Source organism: Plutella xylostella, chromosome 3, assembly GCF_932276165.1.
Source record: "Plutella xylostella chromosome 3, ilPluXylo3.1, whole genome shotgun sequence".
NCBI lineage: Eukaryota > Metazoa > Arthropoda > Insecta > Lepidoptera > Plutellidae > Plutella > Plutella xylostella.
In genome coordinates, this window is record NC_063983.1 from 2,951,910 (window position 1) to 2,970,716 (window position 18,807).

The window sequence follows — 18,807 nt, forward strand, 5'->3', positions numbered from 1 at the left end:
AAGTTTATTTATGTACCTCATTTTGCAGTGTTAAAAAAAATACTTATAACCTGATTATTTTAATCTGGATGTATAACATAATATTATGGATCCCAGCTGGACATTGGGCTTACTCAACAGGTATGAACATTGAGCATAAATAAAACTAATTAAAATATTTTATTCGACCTCTTAGATTATAGCCAACTTGATTAAACAACAACCAGAGTAGACCTCCAGCTAGTGCAATCAAAAGAGACTATCAGGGTGAACATATAAACTGTAATAAAAGCAGTGAATTCAAACACGTAGGGAAGTGTATGTATGAAATTTATTGCAGACACTAAGTTTAATATTACGCTCCGTAGAGCGATAGTAAAACGGTACTTTGGAATACTGGAATAAAATGTCCAGCCTGTATTATAAATTTGTTGGAGTATTTCATTTGATTCTTATACAAATAGGGTGTTAGATAAATACGTTTATTGGTCTCGTTATGTGCGGGTTTTATGCGCGAATGTGGCTCGTGTGGGTAATGCCTGTCTCTTTGCATGAGATTATAGGATTACGGTCGGATCATGAGCGGATTACTTCTATGTTGCACTATTTGATCCAATAAAAGTAACGATTGCTTCTGTGTTATTGAATCGGGTCCGGTTAATAAGATACTTAAGTAAGCGCTTCTGATGTATTTATTGCAAACAAATACTAATTGGAGGTGAATGCTCTATTTAACTTCAATTTATCCTAGATAAGTGTAAAAAAAATTGGTTTTATAAAAATAACGAATAAATAAAAACCAGTTTCAATAACTGACAGAGAGCTGGACACACACGCATAACACTCAGTCCTCGGACTTACTCTTGAAGCCACGACCAACACTGTCTAACTTCGTCAGTTTAGCCAAAGAGCATACAAATAGGATTTAACAAAGTACTTATGGCATCCCACAAATTCACTCAAATATTTATTTATTTATTTATTTATTTCAACTGGAATGTTCGAAACAGGATTCACAAAGGTTAGGTTAGAAACATTGTACACATTCTACCACAACTCCCGCACAAACGCTCACACGCTCCAGTCAGCTCCTGGTTTATTGGCAGTGATTTTCATTAAGATAGCAGTGTGGAAAGTGATTAGAGGCAGTGGATAGCTGGTCGATGCGTCGTGTGATAGCGACGTATGCAGATGTGTCCCGCCCCGCGCTCTGTGTATGGACCGACAACTAGCCACTTGATAACGTGCGCATTTATAAAGTGTACATAGGTTGAGTGGTGCTTGGCGCTTTGGTGGTGTATGGTTTGTACTATGGTTGATATTAACACTGGTATTTTATTAGAGACAATGCAAGGGTAGTAAGTGTAATGCTTCCATTATACACAACAAGTGTGGAGCGCTGACGACAATATTGAACTAGCTATTTTACCAGGCAGTAAAATTATGACGATTTTACTGTTAGTACGAAGTATCTACTATTAAGATACGATTTTATCAAGATTGACGGAATGAACTTTATTAGTAAAACTTTTACATTTTATAAACATAAGTTGCTTAAAGATATAGTAAAATATATTTCATATCTTAGGTAGAAATGATTTTACCTGTTGCTACAGGACACTATAAAAGTGGCAACAGTAAATACGCAACCAGGGTCCATGATAGCCGGTGATCCACATCAGATGATTGAGTCGGCACTCTTGACGCAGAAGCCGCTGTTATGAAACCGCGGCCACGGCTCTCTAATTCTCATTACTTAAAACCATTAAAACTAATTAACTTAGCTTCTAGGTCTCCTAGACCAAGCTTAGTACGTACTTAGTACGGGAAATCGGGTTGCGGCAGATAATAAAGATAACCCGTCGTGTTATGTGGATCTTTAGTTTAGAGATAAAATTAGAAATAATAATTGCCTATTTCTAATTAAAGTAGACTCTCTGAGTTCGGATAATTTCTATTTCAATACGTATTGTCAGCAAGTGTGTAAAAGGGTAGGATGGTGTCTAGTCCTCATATTTTTTTCTAGTTTGGAATAAAGGAACCTGTTAAAAAAATTGGACATTTCTGCAGTCACGCTTAAATCTGGGAAGTTAGCCACTAAGACGCATCCGCACCAAAAAGTGCAGTCAAATCACACAATACAACCGCTTTCCTCCTTTTGCTCATTACTGTAATGATGACAGACAGACAGACAATCAACCCGAGCAATGGTCTGAGACACTGACCACCAAGGACTCGGCAGAAACCATATCATTAGCGACAATAACGAAGGCGTTTTCATAACAATCACCTGCCTTTATTGTATTGGATCATTTTATTTCACTACCTTTATCTTTTGGTATACTTATCTCGTTAATGTTGTTATACATGACGTGAGAATATAATTTTTGGTGTACTTTAGAAAAATACGGTTACAAAAAACAGAAATAGGCAAGCACCTTCGTAATTCTTACGATTCTTAAGGTAGAAGCTCAATCGATACGCTTCCCATTTTATAGATTAGTGGCCAAACAACATATTTGGTATACAAAAGCTCCGAAAGTCCAACAACACGAGTACGCCATAAACTGTATATTAATTAACACGTTGCGTGCGCCCAGACAATGCAGAGGCCGCGTTATAAAGAATCAATAAGACTAAAACCGTGTTAAATCAACATCGGGAGGAACCAAAGACAAACGGAGTCTACAATTTATGGTCGTGTTCTACGTAGACTTATTAGCGCGTAGAGTCGGCAAGCGGGCGGCGTCGTCGATAGGGATTCGTCATTGTCGTCGGGCGCTCGCGATGTTTGTTTGTTTTATGTCGGAGACGGCAACGCCGGGAACTTGAGAAGGATTTGAAGGAAAAATTGCACCCCATAAACTGGGTTCAGTTGCGGGGTAAAATACGAATAAAATGACGGTTTTTATTCACTAGTTTCAAGCCAAGAACTTGAGATTAAATATACTAAGTTTATTATTTAATTTAAGTAACATAAAAACCAACTTTTATCTCTGATTAACAAATCAAAAACGAATAACATTAGTATTTTCACATAAACTCTGGGAAAATACTGATTCAGTTGTGTGCGTTCCTAGCTCTACAATCGAAAGCCTAATTTTATTAAGGACGCGCCCGCAGCCGAAAAGGCGCGAAACACACGCGATATAAAAAATGGCGGGCGTTGCGATCTGAACCCGTGAGTTATTGTCTTTTAAGGGAAAATAATACTCGAACACCTTCGGAAATTATGCGAGGAACACCCACCAGTCCTCACATAATTGTGTTTGAATTATTGCCAAGGTTTACTGAGGGAAATGTAAGTACGTAAGGGGTTTTTTATTCAGCGTTATTTCACATATTCAATGCTTCCATCGATATTTTGAACCAAAGTTTCTGCTCTAATTTTAGTTAATGATGGGAAATTAATAATATATTACAAGTAAATAGGTACATCTAAGTTGTACTTAGTGGCGTTTTCAATGAAAGTTCGCATGAAAGATTATCAGATATGAATAATTCGTAATCGTATAAAATTTAATGGAAATTTCCAAAATTAAGTTCATATTATGCTCCGACCATAATTCACGTTAAATATAAGGTTTATTGTAGCAGCGAGCTCGATCTATAAATAATAAGGGACTTTGGCAAATCACTGTAAAGTCGGTGCGCGGACGTTTTGTGAAAATTCCAGCGAGGACCGATTTATTAGCAAAAGTTCGAGTTACCGTCGCTTACTGAGGACGAAGAACTAATAGCCGAGATGCGATATTCCATGTACAATGGGTATAAGATACAATTATGTGTATGAATATATCGGCTAGATAAGTCAGTGAATTTATCTTGAGGACTAAGTAGCTTTCACGGATCCGATTCATTTGTGAATCTTCTAAACAGATTTTTCTTGTCTGACAGATGATTTAGTTGGTCACATTTTCTTAGTCACACTTCATTTATTATCATCATTGTATAGTGCCACAAACTTATCTGTTCCGGTGACAGCTCAAATAAATGTCTAATATTTCATAATTTTATAAGATTTTATGTTTGTTCGTATTGTTAATTCGCTCTTGCGGTGTTAATAAACCCATCTAATCTTTTATAATATACAATTCATTAGTAAGTAATGAGATATGGATCAATTTAGTTCGCTCTCACCGGAACAGATAAGTTTGTGGCACTGTACACCCGAGTCCGCGTTGTTCTATGTCATAATTATAGTTTTGGTTTATGTTTTGAAGTTATTTAGGTTTTATTGCACAACACATATATTATAGGTAATCACTTAATGTCTTCAGGTGCGATGTAACGTTAATTTTAGTATAATTTTCTAATATGTAGCTGAACGTCACCGTCAACGCCAGTCAAGCCCAACAATAGCTCAGTGTGCGATGTTTCGTACGTTGCAACTGTACTAATTGATGTTATTAGTTCCCGTTCCCGCTCCGTGTAACGAGCACTGATTTATAACGATATGCTCACAATAAAACGAAATATATATAAACTTTTCAGGATTTAGTTTTTGCATATTTCTGTAGGTATTTATTATGTTTACTTAGACCGAGTATGAGGTATAATATAGAGCGAATATTTATGATAATTGCAAATAATACCGCCCAGTCAAATCTGAAATAAAATATATGAAGGTTATTTGTTCTTCACTTTTATAATAATAACGTATTATATCTATAAATGCCCTAATTACAAGAGGACAATCCGAGAAGTTGCATAAATCATCTCAGTGCCTCACGAGTTCACAACATGACCAATTCAAATAACAAACAATCCATAAATTAGCCATCTCCCTTATACAAATATACAAGCATTCGAGCAAAGAAGTAAACAGTCGACCATATTTTCAAAATAACGATGTTGAACCGCGGATTTACTCAGAACTTCGCCAACTGAACGCATTGCGATGCCATTCACATATCCAGCTTACTAATTAAGTCAACATCCGAGAAGAAAGCTGTAACTTTGACAATACGGCTCCATACGCAAAGTCCACCTTAAAACCAGAAACACTTGACCTCTGACCAGCCTTTTGATACCCCCTCCCACTCTTACGCTTTCACTGAATCAAAGACACGGGGTAGGTCAACCGGCGCTGGCGCAAGCAAAAAGCGGTGCCGCGCGCATAGATCTATGCTTATTTAGACACGTCTAAATGGAGTGGCCGCGGACAGCAGCAGTGGCGCCACCATATAGAGGGAACAATAGAGCACCAATGACAATCGCGGCCTGTAGCCTCGTTACCGCATGCGTGGACGGCGTCGCGATTCAGCTTCAATGTGACGGCGGTATTGAGCGGAACTATGGTCGCGGTGCTCTTTGCTCGTGTTAGCAAAGGTCTGAGCGATGGGGTACCGATTTTTGTTGCTAAGGACATTAGCTTAGTAGGGGAACTAATTTACGATTGATTTCAAATGGTTCGATTTCGAATTAGGCCTGTTTTAGAGTGTCTGGTCAGTAACTACCTGTGGGATAAAATACATGCTGTCACCCTCAAAAAAATAATAACAGAGAGTGACAGCATGTATTTTACCTCACAATTAGCCACTGACCAGACACTCTAAAACAGGCCTAATCCAATAGCCACTAACCGGACATTCTGAAACAGGGCCTTAGTATTGTAAACTGGAGGGGTACGGGAGTACGGTGATTTATTCGAAAATTATTAATATGCAATCTAAAGCAATTGAATTTCCAACTATTCAGTAAGCCATTTTTATTTCCTGACAGTCGACACTACACTTTTTTCAAACCTTCAATTTTAAATAAAGATTTCCTCTCCACACGCCTCTCTTTCAGTGCGTCGCTGCAGTGTTTATCTAACAGCTTTATAGCAGTTCTCATTAAACAAACATTCACGTCATTAAATATGTAAATAGTCGCGACGCGGTGTCCGCGCGCGACATGTCACGCGACGCAAAGCGACACTACCATAGAGCTATGCAAATGTAGACTTGGCTATTTTAAACTATAGTTTTTTTGTACTGTATTGTATTGCGCTACTCTCAGCCAGGAGTTACCCTGCATCCTGGATTACGCCGGGCCCACCAGGAAGCACAGAATTTTTGAAGGAGAGGGACACACGGTCATGGTTTGGTAAGGAAACTGAATATAATCGACCGAGTACCTATGCACCCTAAAAGCCAATATAGGTAACTATAGTTTTTTGTAACGTATGGTTAATATTATTATTAAGTGACTTGTTGTAACTTTTTAGTAAACTATTGACTGAAAATCCATCCCACATACTTTTGAGTTATAATTGCACATAGATTTTGTTACTGTGGCTCTCCTGTCTACCGAAACCAACATCTACAATTCTACATCGGCTCCTTAACCAACCCATTCTCTGCATAGAAGCTGTCTAGATCTGCATACACACCGTCCACCACATCTTTCTACCACACTACGACCCTTACTCCCTTACCTTAAACCTCAATTTGCCGTGGCAAATAGACGGTGATCTAGCTAACTGACGTACCCACTTGCCAGAGCACTAGGTTGTACAACGCATGCCTGGACTTGACTTAGGTATGTCTCGGCACTATCTATGGTGGCGAAGGGCTATTTAGTCTCGTTTTCTCCTCTTGAATGCTAGTTCGGTATGTGTGTAGGGATGTTTATCAGGTTGAGACATTGAGAGAGATGTTGGCGTTTTTGTTTGTTACTGTAGATTTGTTTGTTTTATAATATAACGCATCTAGTGGGAGTAGTGTGAGAGTATTGGAAAATTGGTTGGCGTAAAGTACAAAAACTTACACTCGACTCGCTACGTACAGGCAAACCCGCACCTGTCGTCCAGTGAATGTGATCTGATTACAATTTATAGATTTCGTGGGCGGTGCCGATAAAACTATTCAATCGGAGGACTGATTCAGGAACATTCGTAACGTTGTGATTCGTCTAGCCCTCAATACAGTATAAGTTGTTATACCAGAAACATTAATTCATTATTCATATACTGTATGCTTCAAGATACTCATAAAACGAATTATATAATTTAGAATTCTAATGACTGATACTATTAAACTGCTTTGACCATGTTCTATAAAATCTAGCAAAAATACTTGAAAGTTAGAAACATATTTTTCATAAACCGTTTTCAAGATAATTCAAAGGATATCAGAATAGGTCCTTTATAAATTTGATTAGAAACATAACAGTATGCTGCAACAGCACAACATCTAGTTAATTTATTATTCCACTACGACTGGCGGTGTCTATTTAAAGAATTAATAAGTCAGGTGTTAATTGGTTTGCTAGAGTAATTGATAGATGGCGTTTGCCACGTTATCGGCGCTTGGTGTTTTTCAACTTTTCGAAACATTGGCCTAATAAATCGGCTTGTGCTTTTTTTAAACTCCATTCAAACTTTTTTTTTTAATATTCTTAGAAATTTTGGTATTTATCAATTTGTAAATTGTGTTTTAATTTCTCGAAAGTTAACACGATATCATTATGAAACACCCAAAACAAATTTCATATTATCATAACAAAATACAAATGGCCTCACGAACGCATCGTAAAGTTACGTGACAATTTGTCGCCAACTTTTAAAATAATCCCAATTTCATACTTGAAACTATGAACATTTTGATGTTTCGCAACTAAATACGAATTGTTGGCAGGTGTGCGAAACGTGAGGGTTGGATGGTGTGAAATATGACAAATAACAACATATAAACTGTACCGTACTATTATCATCACGACCCATTACGTCCCCACTGCTGGGGCACGGGTCTCCTTCCAATGAAGGAAGGGTTTAGGCCTAGTCCACCACGCTGGCCAAGTGCGGGTTGGTGGACCCCAACACAAGCAAGCTTGTGCTGAGAGAGTTGTCGGGTAAGTGGGCAACCCGACTGTCAGATGTTTTCAAGCCGCCCGAAGGCCTCTGACTAGGCTTAACGACTGCTGCCGAAGCAGCAACCGGGACCCACGGCTTAACGTGCCGTCCGAAGCACGGAAGCGTCCAGAAAAGCACCACTTGAAATTGGTCACCCATCCAATGGCTGACCGTGTCAGTTGTTGCTTAACCTCAGCGATCAGTTACGATCACTGAGGCCCGCTCGACTACGGACGCTTCGCCGTACTATTAAGTACCTAGAATTTAGGATGCACCATAGAGGTACATCCTAAATTCGTTTAGTAATTTTAACAAGCAATACCTATAGGACATAATATAGTATAACAATCAATGCATACATACATATACATACCTGACATAGGTACATTTAAAGTTTTCTCTGTGATATACAATAAGAATGACATCATCGCGATGGATTTTCACCGTTTACTGCTTGCACCTGTCCTGGCTGAATATACCGTTATTAACTGCCTGAAAACCATATTTTTAAAACCTAATTTTAGAACTCACACCGCCCAGTATTGTATGAATATACTGTCAATGAAAATAGACCGTACAACCTCCATCAGCGGTATCGAGTGAGGCGATCGTGAAATTCACTTAGAGCCATCGACGCCCGCGGAATAACTTAACCAATAACAGCCGCCGGCTAATTTTAGATAGAAATGGAAAAACTGGACAAGCTCGAACTGACGGAGTGACGAGTTGTTCCGTAACTATGGATTTTTTTTATATTAGTATAATCATATTTTAGATCGGGTTTATTTTTTTTTATCGTTTAGTAAGTATTTCAAGTTTCAGTCAGTTGAGAGTTAATACGGTGTAAAAATGTTATCCTCTGTGAAATTCGAAAATGGAACTAAGTAATGTATTGATTTCGATGTTATTATAAATACCTGTATGTGTGTACGACCGAATGGCGTAGTGGTTAGTGACGCTGACTACTGAGCTGAAGGTCCCGGGATCGATTCCCGGCTGGGGCAGATATTTGTTTAAACACAGATATTTGTTCTCTGGTCTTGGATGTGCCCGTAAAATGGCAATAGGCCCGCCCCCTATTACATTGGGACTAACATAACATAACACTCTGGCGAAAGTGGGTGCAGCAATGCACCTCTACCTACCCCGCAAGGGAGTACATTAGTACAAGGCGTGAGTGCGTGTGTGTGTGTGTTATGTGTATGTAAGTTTTTATTTTCGTGTTGCAGTTGGCGTTTTCTCAATATAAAGACAGGTCCGTTACCTTGTTGATTATATCGAGTCTTATATTCAGTTCAGTTATAAGGTTCTTATCCCCTAGTCTCTAATTCGACACTCTTTACAGTTGTATTACAACTTGTAAGTTACAATGGTTGACTGGCAGAGATCGCGTTTAGGCGATTAGTCCGCCTTTGTTTACTAGTTAAGTTTAACTCTCTGCCTTTTTTTATTGTACCTTTGCATATCGTATACAATAAAGCGTTTAAATAAATGGTTTTCCTTGAAGCAGTGAGTGGGCGACGGAACCCCGCTGGTCTTCAGTAAAGCAATTTGTACCGCAAAGTGCCCGTGCATGGACTAGGATTATATACCTAGCCGCTATATACCTACACCTATTTATGTTCAGTACAATACCACTGCTAAGTTATGTACTTACCTACTGTATATTCAATTTATTGAAATATACTAATAGGAAACAAGAAAAAAAAATTATACACAAACGTAAATATTATAAAACGAACACTAAAGAGCTTTCATACAAATCAGTAGTCTAAACCCAAGTTTTAACCAGCAATCTTTAGGTTTTTTTTAAATAAGGTGGCTTGAGTTAATGTAAGCTTACAATTATGTACTTGAATCGGTTGAGATCCTTATCATCCTAGCAAGGAGTGCCCTGTCCTCAGCATGCCTCATACAATCACTACCGATCTCTTTTTTAAGCCGGTGCAGCCTTACCCCTGTAGTTTAAAACGCAAATAAAATGTATTATTAAAATAATTAAATCAATGTAGAACGCCGAACACAATGACATACTATTCCTTACATTCCGTAAATCACAGTAAATCTGTTGTTAACGGCATGTAAGCACACATTCGGTTAACAAGAGCATGAGTGAGGGTGGTGGCGTGCGCCGCGCCATAAACGTAATAAGAAAACATATCACCCCGTATCACTTCCTGAAAATTTCGACTGAATTAATGTAAGCCGGTTGAATGGGTATAAACCCTTCCGTAGCTAGGATAGGGCTAGTTAGAACTTCCTCATTGGGCAATAATATAGTTACCTCAACATTTTAAGTACTTACCTAAACTTTTTTCGCTTATTGAATTGCAAGATAAATGTTTATGAAATACCTACTGTCAATTCTAAAGCTCTAGAGGGTTTCCGGTGATTCTGTAATTAAAATATTATTTAAGGTCCTTATGTCTAGGACATAGATTTAAAAAAATGTTAAGAGGCTGCTCTTATAGCTAATTTAGAAGAAAAAATACTAGGCCTTTAGGTTATACGGGAACACATCCGTTTAATACAGGGTGTAATTAATAACAAAAATCGTTGATAAAATCTTAGTAAAGGTTTTCCTAATGCGAACGAGCTGTCGACACGATACGTAGTTTGTTCGATTACTATTTACATCGATGTAATTTTACCAACCTACTTTTTAAGTTATTATTAGTTTCCTTTTATGATAATAGTACCGTTCTCGCTTGTACACAATATTAGAGAACTTAGCAAGTTGCGATAGACTTTCAGCGAAGCAAAGTAGAAGTTATGAACACAATGCTACATGAAGCTTAGGGGAGGCTTCTTTCCTGCATCCTACAGACTACTAATCTACAAAAATGACATTACAATTAGCCAATCAAAAGACAGATAAACAAATAACACTTTCCCATCTGCACCAAGCGTTTGCCCCTGTCCAATCACGTAATTTTTTCTGCATCTGCGTATGAAACCGCAGCGGGCAGGTGTGGGCAGCGGCGTGATTCCGGCAATCAGAGGGCAGGAAATTTGCGGTCGGACGAGAATCAACCCCGCACTGACGCTTGTGTAAGGGTTTGGGCTGCTAATTGTAATATTTATATTTTGTAAAATACACTTATGAAAAATGAAACACTAATTACCAACTAAAAACGTTCTTTTGGTGTCGGCGTTTTGTGAGTGGAACTTTTTCATTGCTCGCGAGTATCTATGAGTGACATGAGTCCTATGACGGTTGATTGATAAATCCTTATGCCTGGTAAATAAAGTTCTTATACCCTTGTACACCGCTGACCAAATGCCAGTAGTAAGTCCTAAGTAGCGCCAAAACAATCTGCCCTTGGCTTTCTTCACTCACCCTACGAGTTTATTTATGGTGAATCCCTCAAATAAACATCAAACTTGTCTGAACTGAAAAAACTAGTGATATTTATATCAATTCCCACAGTGGAAAGGTACGAGATATACCTCAATATGCTTATTGATTGCGGTTACCGACGTAATGCCTGCGTGTGAGTCTGTTGGACTTTTATAACTGACCACAAACGTATCGAACTGACGGTAATGAGACCAATTTACTTATTTTTATAGTTAGTTATGCTTTGGTTGTGTGGGCCTCGAGCAACTTTGTGGTGATTTTTGTTTGGGTTCCAGCTGAAAACTTTGGATATAAGGTATTTGTATACCATATACCCTATAGGTATAAGAAACCAGCTTAAAAGGATCACTGTAAATGGCTTTGATTTAAATGATTTTAGTCAATTCGTGTAATTAACTTCCCAATCATGAACTTCGGACCATTATAATCTATAAACATATGAACTCGAAGGGATACAAAAATTAAATTTTATTCGCTATTTTCATCATTATATTTAGTTTGTTTTGATTTGGTATATGCTGAAATTAATATTTCCTTCTTAGCAAATGCATAAATTCATTATTTCGTTATGAACTTAGTTTTACGTAATCTGTACAATTGGCGGTGACAGAGTCGATTAGACATACCACGCAAGAGTTCACTGAGTAAACTCTACTGAAAATTTTCCATAGTTAAGTAAACTCGTGCTTTAGGAAGTAGGTACTCTTAAATTATAAGTACTTCGTAAAAAATGGCATGACATAGCTGTCCATACATTGTATCCTGTCATTCTATGGTTTTCAAAGGAAAATTAACTTTGTTAACCAGGAATAAGCATATTAATATGTCAATCTAACGTCATAGGGCTCATGCTTTATCGTAGTAAATCGTATATGCTTTATAGTAAAAATCATTCAATTGTTCTCGGATAATATTATTATGTATGTCTAAAGAAGTTCGCGATTCCCTGCGGCTGACAAGAAGCTTTTTCGTCCTTCACTGTTCAAGTTCTCTTTGAACTATTCAAAATTACATAAGAAGACACCGCTTCGTATACAATACATACCTCCATAACCATTACCTAGACATTGCTTCAGGAAAAAACCTAGGTTGCACGTGTTTCTTAGTCTAAAAATAACTTCACACTTCTACAAGATATATGAGATTCCTGGCGGGCTAGATAAGTGAAAAATCCTCTAAACTTTTACACTAGAGAACCTGTACTGGGCATTCTTTACGACTGGCTCGAGCCCCGTGGGGGGTTACTCCTGATATGAGAACACATGAAGAAATATATACTCGTAAAATTATTAGATAAATGGACGCGACGTTAACGTTCATTATTGTAGGTGCACATATAATTACTTATGTAAAAAATCCGCTGTCTAGTTAAAGAAAAATACATAAATATATTTTTTTTGCTGTAGACTGCTTGTGGTCTAGGCTTTGCCATCTGACAGAAAAAAAAGTTGATTAATTTTAATAATACAGTCATGGTAGCGTTTATCAGTGATAGGGCCAGCGTTAGAACGTCAATTTACCTTTCTTAATTAATCTGAAAAATATCTCCAAGAGACATTACAAATTGTACGTGTAAAACCATGTAGTTAATGTATGACACCAGTAACAATTCATGACAAATTAAATTATTTTCATTTTGCTTGGTTTACTAGAGTAGCACCTCAGTTGTCAGAGCACACAGCTCGCTTCCGCCAGTGTCGGGTGTTTGCAAATTTTTACATTTACACAATACTGGCACGAAACACATGGCGGGCATAGAGCTCTCTCTTTTTTCTTTTTAATGTTCGTTCCATTTTCAATTTTGTCCCGTTGCAAACGACGCGCGACGTGCCTTTGGCTCCGAGATCAAGTTTCTGGGTGTTCCTTTGCGTTATTGTAATAAAAATAAAACAAACTCTTTGCTGTCATTGTTGCGCAAGTATACTTACCTTACTGAAAGTTCGTCCTTGCCTTAATGATAGCTACGGCAAAATAGCAACTTGCACTGTTTTTCATTTTGCTGTTGACGTACTAAAATCATATGATCTCAGTTCAGTAAGTAAGTATCTTAACTGTAAGCTTTCGATATCAGCCGGATAATCAGAGGTCAATAGCATGTTGATTGGAAAAGACGATTGATAATTGATTTCGGTATAGGTAGGTATATTTACTTAAGTAAAACAGTACTTCATTATCATGTTTTTAAGTCGGTATCCCAAATTATTATTTATTAAAAGTATTACGGTGACATTAAACACAGATGCTCTTAGAAATTCAAAATTCAATATCGCGTGACAAACAAAACGCATACGAAAATCTTTCATCGCCAACATCAAACGGTTCTTATCCGACAAACACGCCTTCACGATCCCCTTAACACGTCTTAAAAAATCAACCCTCACACACATATACACACACTCACACACACAAGCAATGAGGTTACGGTAAACAGGTGAACACACTGGCACCTCTCGAATTAAAAAGAAAACTCTAAAGGCGTAAAAAGTCCACAATGTCAAGAAAAGTCTACAACAAACAAAGTGGGTGAAAAAAATGCGGGACCAACTCTACATTCTTAATTTAACTTGAGTCACTCTGCCCCGTACGCCCCTCACGACATCACCAGCTTAGTTTGACCTCTGTTATGAGAAAAAATATAATTTATAAAAAAAATACATAATATGTTTCAGGATGGCCTACCATATGAAATAGAGGAAGCTTTTCACAGGTCTATATAAGCTCACATCGCGCGCTCATGGAAACATAATGCCTTTTAGGTACTATTGTAACATCTAGTGATTGCGATGCTAATAGTCCTTCCAGTTACATAGGTAGGTACGTATTTAATTTACAACAACATATGCACATATTTAATCAATTTTATCATACCTACACTAAGAGAAACAAAACTCTGGCTTCTTATCCTAAGATATTCGCAAAGACAGTGCTGACTCAAAAACTGCTATATCTTTACAACCTCCTTATTACAGAGATCAAGTGATACTGGCCACATGTCACGAATCCGTGAAGAAAGTAAGAAAGTCCCCATACCTTGAGGCTTACGGGGCTGCGGTGTGTATGCGATACTTGGGACGATTTTGTGGAAATGTTATACGGGGGAGGAAATGTAAGCTTACGACTGGTACCTGCTTATCTGATGTGGAATTTTATAAACTTGGCAGATAACGGTGTAATGCTGGTGTGAAAAATATGTTTTGCTATCGAATTTTGCATAAAATATAATGTCCTTGTGTTATGGTAATTGTATTTGAGTACGTTTCATTAATTATGGTACAATGAAACCACATTTTGATTTTTACTTATACATAATTTAAAAAAAAACATGCTAATTTTAATGACACCTTGCATAAAACTCAACCATAAAGGCAGATTTAACAAAAACATATCCCGGAAGAAAACACAGCTCCCTACACACATTTTCTTTTTAATAATAATAATAATAGGCATAGCGAATTAACATGGTCCCAAAAACTGCGCGATCGATATCACAAAAGAAGTACTTACCTACTAATCTCGCGCACCCTTATTCACTGCCAAAAAAAACTTTTAAAAAAATTACGCCCCTTCTCATCCGTTTTTGGGGTAGGAGCAAATACACACGCGCATTTCATCCACCACATCAGTCAAAATCGTATCATTTGACATCATACTGTTTTTATAATTTGGACTACTGCCAAAAGCAATTAGATGCGGATAGAAGATAGAATATTTAAGATTTCAGGCTAAGTTTGAAAAATAAACGATACAGTTCTATAAAGCCGTCAAGTCGTACTTAAGTACTGGGAAAGTAAAGTGTTTTTTTTACGAATTATCAAAAGTAGTAGCACTAAATTTCTTCACAATTACAAGCTGAGTCAATCCATATTGGCTTATTAATCTTATTATACCACTGTTGCAACAATGATCTACATTTACGAGCAATGAAAAAGTTCCAGTGAAATATGACTGTAACGACAATCACAGTTGGAACTTTTGTATTGCTCTCCAGTGTAGTTACGAGTAGTTGAAGTAATATTTTCCTAATTATAAATGCGAAAGTTTGTGAGTATGTGTGTATGTATTTGAAATTAGGTATGGAGTTAGCTGAGACCTTGGGCACATAGGCTTTTTACTTTTTATCGCGGTATTCCCATGGGAAAACTTTTTAAGGTGAAGCGAAGCTTCGTTTCGGGTACACTTCGTTTTTCATATATCTGTGGCATGCCACCCTCCCAAACTCGCACTCACACACACACAACTAATTATAAGGGTAACTAATCAGTGGGCTACGAGAAAAGCGAGCATTTTTTCATTCATTAAATCGCCCTCATTCTTTGCAATTGCAATGTCCCTAGACAAATGAACAGCGAAACCTCATGAGTAACGATTCCTTATATGAATATTAATGAAACAAATTTTAAGAATTTCCGTAATATTTATGTAGGTTATTGTTAATAACCTCCATTCACAATAACCTGCGTTATAATAATCGCTTCTCTAATTATATCGCATCTCATAGCATAACATTTTACTTTCGTTAAAAAAACTTACAGTTTTTAATACCAGAGAGTACAGTTACGTATTTGAGAAGTTTTATGTGTATGTTTTAGATCACTATAAATACCTATTTATTTTGGTTAACTAAACATCATTGATATGAAAACAATAAGATTTGTGAAGAAATTGAAACAATGCATACAATCGTCAAATTCTACAAGTCCCGAAATAGAACTTACATCAATGTTTTAGACTACAGAGCATTTTTATCAAATAAAGCATGGATTTTATGTGAAGTGCAATCACTTTTCCTTAATTTAGAATATATTCTAAGATGTACCTAGTTATTTAAAAAAAATATATACAGACCAATTGAAAATTTAACTCCTCCTTCGAAATTTGTTAAAAAACAACATGGGTACATAATAAATAAACTTAAATCTAATCACTTTTTTATGTCAATCGCATAAAACTTATTCTTATTACACACACACGTACATACACACTCACACTCCCGAGGTCTTAAAAAGCTAAATTAGCATATTCCAGTGGCTAAGTGCGTTCACTTGTTTGTTCGAGATCTTCCTATTTGCTGAATTAAGCGAGTGCTCATTTAAAACATTTGTTCCCGTAGAGAGAGATTTCTTAACTTAATGTGCTCATGTCAATATTGGAGTTTTATTAATATTAAGCACATAAATCCGTACATTTATTTTTGGAAATTAATTAAGTACGGTACTTCGTACTTATGAATGAAAAAAGATATGTTTGTTATTCTTGTGAAAATCAGAGCCCATTGAATATAAGAATAATAGACGTAATAGACGAAGGTCATAGATAGATAGAGATAGAGACCATCAGAAAAGCAAAGGGACATAATGATTGTCAAAACGTTACCCTACTTACGAATGTATATATATGAGTAGATGATTCCATTCCTCGTCTTAAGTAGAACGAAGAAAATGACAATTGAAATCAATTAGAGCAAAGCTGAAGAAATACCCGGCGATGGCCGCTCACTAACATGCATTCAGAGTGGAACAGTGAAGCCACGTCGCTTCTTAAGCGGCAGCCTAATTTCAATATCCGAATCGAACGTTCGAAAACTCGCCTCCGAGAATAAATTACTCTAGCTCCTCAATATTTCATCAAGGCGGAGAGCCGGGTGAATATTCAGTACTAGAGTTAAGACACGTAGCGGCACGCTTCGACCATTTTTCGCGCCTATCGTCTCGGTTACAAAACGCACTTCATAATTACCCGCGCCCCGCCCGCCCCGCACTCCCCCGCGCGCCCCCGCTGGGACCCGCCCAGTGACAATTATTGATCAAAAATTCTCTCTCTTCTTTCGCAAAAGAAAACTTGGACGGGTTACGTGTCACCCGGAATAGCTTGATCGTTGTAATTAGAGATGTTGATATTATTATTTTTGTGTTTTCGGCATTTTCACTCATCAATATAGGTAATACGTAAGAACTAAATAAGACATTATACTAATCTCGTCCACTAAAATCATTACATGATTGCTTCAGTTTCGCATTTAATAAAATATACCTTCAAAAATATATCATAAATTATAATTGTATGCAATACGAGAAATTAGATAAGGGGCATTCCATAGTGACTGGTGGGACTGTTTACTCCAGAATTGCTATTGTTTAGACCTGTAACTTTTTATTTTAATCAAATAATATGATTAAATATATACTGTATAGTAGATAATGAACCAAGTAATGTAATGATTACCAAATTAATAACCCATGTACATTTATTGGTGATATATTAACGGTTTAAGGAGTGTGACTGGTGGGACAGCCAAAAATACCTCAGCCCCGACCTCTGCTCCGTCAAACGAGATTTTAGTCCAAATACTTAACATAGCAAAATGTATTTGAATGTGCTATTAAATGATTAAATATATTAAGACGTGAACTATAAACTATGAGCAAGCTTTGTTTCTGCAAGAAATATAGACCAAATAAATTGTGACTGGTGGGACATGAACATGACCCAAAAAATCGTACCACATGTTCAGAACAAAAAAACAACGTATGAAACGTATGTAAAAAAATACTTTCCTGCTTTTTTCAGAAAAAAAATAACAGAACATGTAAATATGTATATCTAATATTGAATTAACAATAAAATAATCTTGATTAGATTAATAAAAAAATATCTCATTTTCCCACTACCCGTGGAATGCCCCATAACACTTATTTATTTATTTTTATTTCTAGTTTTTCTTCGGATGGAACGCACTGCTATACCGCACGGACAACGACCTCGAACAGGTGGTCAAATGTGCTTGGATGAGGAAGCCTGACAAGACAAGTTGTGACGCTCCAGATACATTTTATTTTACGCAGTTTATTCAGCAGTACACAGTACCGTTGTACTTTAACCCCAAGGAACAAACTGTTGAATTTTGAATTTTTTTTTGAATTTTGTTCTTTGACAGAGATAGCCAAAACAGTTCAATTAGCTATTGACTGTTTGTCCTATAACTTTCCTATAACGTCCTATAACTTTTGCATAAATAAGGGGGTTACTATTATTTTTAATATTAAAAAGCTACTTTCTCCAAGTATCAAACCCGAGTGATCCATATACACGCGGCTGGCCCGGCATATTAATTGCACGCGCGGCGCTACCGTCGCCGGCGGGGTGAGGCGGGGGGGGCAGCGCGAGGTCAACCCGTGTCGCCTTCCTTTGTTTTTGTGCGTGTAGCTGCCTATGTGTGCGTGGACGCGTAAGAAGGATTATTTCCTTGGAGGTTTCTTCGTAAATAGGCCGTATATGTATAAGATATACGATCTCAGCGGCTGCTGAAGAAATGAATCTTTATTTATTTAGGTAGGTATGTACTTACTTGCGCAAATGGCTGGTTCGTTTTTGTATTGTGGCTTGAGTCGAGTGAGGTTTTTTTTGTGTAATGAAAATTATGTACTGATAATGTATATGTATATAGAAATTAACCAGCATATAGCAGTAAGCGGATATGCTGGTTAATTTCTTACCTCACATAGGATTAATAAATGTATTTAGATAGTACATTTTTCTTTATTTTGAATACCTGTCCCAGGCTTTTTTCAAAACTCGGTGAATATCTAAGCGTCATAAAAGAGTGTTAAAACTTTCCTGGAGCGGTCACGGT